Source organism: Pinus tabuliformis, chromosome 1_2, assembly GCF_031772625.1.
Source record: "Pinus tabuliformis cultivar Carrire ecotype Pingquan chromosome 1_2, CPIR1, whole genome shotgun sequence".
Taxonomy (NCBI): domain Eukaryota; kingdom Viridiplantae; phylum Streptophyta; class Pinopsida; order Pinales; family Pinaceae; genus Pinus; species Pinus tabuliformis.
In genome coordinates, this window is record NC_142298.1 from 1,011,153,711 (window position 1) to 1,011,158,703 (window position 4,993).

General features: G+C 37.8%; 1 long non-coding RNA gene across 1 annotated transcript; it reads left to right on the plus strand.

Moving 5' to 3' along the window:
• The first annotated feature begins 2,970 nt into the window (after nt 1-2,970).
• Nucleotides 2,971-4,629, plus strand: LOC149209536 (uncharacterized). The gene is made up of 3 exons (XR_016252227.1): nt 2,971-3,175; nt 3,317-3,500; nt 4,511-4,629. It is a non-coding gene; the product is annotated as an uncharacterized LOC149209536 (long non-coding RNA).
• Nucleotides 4,630-4,993: the final 364 nt, after the last annotated feature.

Genomic DNA, 4,993 nt, shown 5'->3' on the forward strand with positions numbered 1-4,993 from the left:
ATCTGTGTACATTGGATACAATGAGTGAATTTTTCTAATATTTTATTTAACTTTCTCTATAGTGTTGTCTAAAAATAACTTTAAAACCCAATATCTCTACTAAAATATTGGATTTTGGAAATAAAAATCGAGTCCATACATTCTAAATGAAATTTTCAACTGTCTCTTGGGCTTTGATGGTCTTCTTACTAGGGGTGAGAACACACATCTCGTTGAATCTATTCATCACTACTAGAAAATAATATTTATTACTATTTTTCTTGAAAAACCTCCCAATAAATCTATAATAATTATCTCATATGTCATGAAAGGAAGGGATATTGGTGTATACAATCTCAATAAGGAGTAACTTGGCTTTATTATAATTGAAAGTGTGCATGCACTAACATACCTTGAAAAATCTTGATGTATGCTTTGAGAATGCACATATATTTTCAAATGTGGCAATGTATTTTCAACTGTGAGATACCCTTAACAATTGGATTTGGTTGCCTTATTTTCAAAATGCAAAGAACCCTAACTCATAGAGAAATATCACTTGAACATATAAATCTAATGCTTTGGTTTCTTTGCGACTTCTATGGATACTACATTGTTGGTCTATGTTTGAAAATTAAAGATCTCCATATACAAATCTTTGTACTACACTTCATTATCAAATGGACAAGATCTCCTCATACAACTCATAATACTCTTCGTGATAAAATGGAGCAATCTTCATGATGGCTCCCAATGTTAAAATTTGAAAATTTAGTGGCGTACACGTATTCCACTTTGTTTCTCACAATGTTCTCATCTTTTATGATAAAATGGAATTGTTAAAGGAATCCCATCGATTTATATTGCTCATCTCACTGCAATTTGGTTTTGTGTTTGCATATATTGTGATGGTTGGTGACCAGAATGAAAAATGTTTCTTTTTCCATTAAGTAATTCTTACATTTCTTAACAACTTGTACCAATGCAAACAATTCTTTGTTTCAAAACTGAATTGGGAAACATTTCCAAATGATAGAAAGCCAGTCTATCTCCTACAGTGAGCATGGATCCCATGGAGTAGTGTGATGCATGCACCTTTGTTTGAAATAGTGTTATCAAAACCAATCAAACTAGAATCCGAACAAAGTCGGTTCATCCTAGTTTTAGGAATTTTTGGTCAAAACGATTCTTCAAACCAGTTTTGACCAATTTCCCTTTCGGTTAAAATATGTTCAAAATAGAGTGGTTGAAATAAAACTAGTCAAAATTAGTTGGTTTGACTGGTTACAACCTAGTGTTAGGCAATAGAGCATGTAATTTGGGTTGAATTCATGTCTCACATCTCTTGGGTGGAAGTACTCTTTGAATGTAGCACACTTCTTTAAATGTTACTATTTACTTATCTAATTTCATTCTTTACTTCTTTGAACAAGTAGCCTCCATGATGCTTCCTCATTTTTTAAATAATACAAGATAATTTTATTGATGTCTAATTATTGACCACAAAGTAGGTCAATGGGACCCAAATGTACTTCTAATGTAAACACATAGAAGGAGTGCAAATTTTTACTATTGCTATGTTATAAACAATAGGAAAAAGTAAAATAAACTTCATGTTTGCATTTACAAAACGTTTGGTTGGATTTCTTGATATAAGAGAGAGTTTGCATATTTATTGATGGTTTCCCCTTGATGAACACACATGTATTCCCAATATTCACTAAGCAGAAGGATGCCATCCAAGTAAACCATTACACGAGAATCAATATATGGAGGAAAAATGTCATTGATTAGCCTCATACATGTTAAGCTGGGTTGTTGTCGCTAAAATGAATTGTAGCACAATTTAGTGGTACAATCGTTGTTGGGTTTAAGTGTGGTCTTTACCATATTGTCCTCCTGCATTCATATTTGGTGATAACCCATTCTTAAATCTAGTTTGGTTAATTATGTCATGTTGAAGTTAATAAAATAGATAATCTGTCATCCTAAGTTTATTGACATGAAAAGAATTGAAGAAACCCTAGCCACCTCATTGATGGTTTCAGGCTTTGGAAGCCATGATCCTTCACCTCCTCCACCTGATCTTGATATCGATGCTTTCAGTGCACTGGTTGTTGGCAGTCTGAGGTTCTATTGCTTTAAGCAGGCTCAATTTGTGAAGAAATTGAATATCCCAAAAATTATGGTTAATGTCAATCAATCTCACACAATGGCTCTTAAGATAACATAAAGAGGCTTTATTGAATATTTTATAGGTTTATGGCCGTTGTTGCATTCTTTGAATCTTTGAGGGTATGAAAATTAGAGATTAGTCATAATATTAGTTTTAGGCCGATAGGCCTTCCCTTTGAAAGAGACTTTCGTCGTCCCTTTCATTCTAAGGTTGACACCTGGCATTTTTTCATCTTTGCAGTTTCGCATTTGTTAATGACCCTGTATGCGCTGTTAATCCGTGGATTGTGGAACCTCTGCCCAACAACCTGCGTGTGGTGCGGTGGATTGTGGAACCTCTGCCCAACAACCTGCGTGTGGTGCGGTGAACGTTGTTGGACAAGATGAGGCGGTTCAAGCGGTTGCGGAAGCTGTGTTAAGATCGTGGGCTGGACTTGAAAGACCTCAACAGCCGACTGGATCTTTCCTAGCCATGTTCTCAATTGGCCCAAGAGGCATCTCATTGCTCTGGGAATAGCTTGAGGCCTGGCATTTCTTCACACCAACGTGCACCTGACCATGATCCATGGCGATGTGAAGCCAAACAATGTGAAATTCGACGGCGATTTGAAGCCCATCTCTTAGATTTTGGCCTGGATAGACTGGCAGCCATTCCAGCAGATCCCTCTTCATCTGCACCTACCCCTGCTGGCTCTCTGGGGTAAGTTTCTCCTGAAATAAATTCAACGGGGCAGATGACAAAAGAATCTGATGTCTACAGCTTTGGAATTGTATTGTTGGAACTTCTTACTGGTAGGAGGCCGGTCATGTTCACCGAGGACAAAGATATAGTGAAATGGGTGAAAGAGACAGCTTCAAACAGGGAAGATTTCAGAGCTGTTTGATCCAAGCCTTCTGGAACTGGACCCAGAATCTTCAGAGCGGGAGGAGTTTCTGCTGGCAGTGAAAGTGGCTCTTCTGTGCACAGCCCCTGATCCTCTGGACAGGCCATTCATGACAGAGGTGGTGTTCATGCTTGAAGGTCATCCATGCTGAGGCGGTTTCTTGATTTACAATAAATTAGATCCTCTCAATCCATGTTTCTTGGCTTTTTAAATTAATTCCTTTGAATTAGACCCTCTTCATCGACGCTGAGAGGTGGTTTCTTGTTTTTTTAAATTAGATCCTCTTCATCCATGCTGAGGCGGCAGCATAGATCCCTCGTTGCACAGAAAGCCAGATAAACCGGGTCTGCCAATGTCACTGTTGAATATGGCTAGCATCGAAGCGTTTTTCTGGAGGAGAAATTCCTGTAAAGTGGAGATGTTAAAGATGGAGTAAACGGCGTAATTACACCTTCGTATACAGTGAGTGCATCTGCTTCTGCTAGAGTCTTTTCAAATTACTGTTATTTCTTTTAAATGAATCTAAGAAACCAGCACGTACAACCCGTTGCAAGCCAGCTATTTAGTGCTGGATAATTCCAGTTGCCTACACGTGTGTAGAGCAACTCCACCGTTTCAACCAAGTGAAATTCCTGTTGTAATTGAAGGGATTTGCAATTTGTTTCGGCCTTTTTATTTGCTCTAACAAATCCAAATGTCATAGTAATAAGACTTGCAATCACATAAGAGCGTGAGATTCCTCTGAAATGTGTCATGAGATTATATCTAAGAAGTTTTAACTTTTAACCCAATCTAGGTGCAAGACAGTATGATACAACTACATCTACATTTTCACATAAGCCTTTCCACAATGATCCCCACACTCATCCAGAAATGCTACCACTGTTTTGTAGTGCGCAAGCATAAAGTCACGTTTGGGTTGAGCAATGAGCAGCATGGGGCTATATGCCACTCAACTCACTTGAGGGTGGGAAGGCCGTCTTTCTCTTCGGATAACAGTACAAACATTTTTCAATTGACATGAACATTATCCAGTCAATACCCCATCTAAATTGAATTCATTTTCTGAAATCCCCATCCCGTCCTGTTGCTGCACAATTACATAGCCCGAAAGATATATTTGTTAGCAAGAAAGTGAATAGGACAGAACATAGACCTAGATTGTTTAAATGATAAAACCATCAATCACCAGCAGAAGCATCAGCAGCATACTCTTCTTGTTTTTAGCATGTACCATATTCATTCACAACAAGGTTATTGAAAATATTCTTACAACACAATTCATTCTGATAAGTGAACAAATGTATGCATGTTATAATTGTAGCCGCACAAATTAGGAGGTGCGCATACAAAAATGTATGCTGGTGCATAATTTTGCTTCCAATAAACTTCAATTTATTGTTTTCACAAAAGAAAACAGCCTGACCCAATGCATTCCTGGACTCTGTGTATGCCTTTGAATATTGTTGCAGGTTAGAAGACATTTCAGGCCAGAGTTATTGAATAGACTTGATGAGATAGTTGTATTTGATCCTCTTTCTCATGATGAGCTCAAGAAAGTTTCTAGACTACAGATGAAAGATGTAGCAATTTGTCTTGTAGAGAGAGGTGTTGCTTTAGGGTTTACAGATGCTGCTCTGGATCTTTTTGTTACCCTAATAAACTTGACACTGCATCTCCTTCACAAGTCCTCCCTTTCCCTATTCCAGGGGACATGACCCACTCCTTCGACACATGTCTCCACATCGTAGGAGATGTTGTGGGAGGGTTCCCTGACTAAATTGGACTTACCTCCCTTTGAAACAATCTAGAATTGCGATTTATATGTTCTATTCTGATGCCTGGTATTTTTCATTCATAATGTTTGCTGGGTGTTCTTCATGTACAATGATTTTATTCAAGGTCTGATTTCTATTTTCCATGCCCTGTCATATAAACCTGTGTGGAAAGTTATT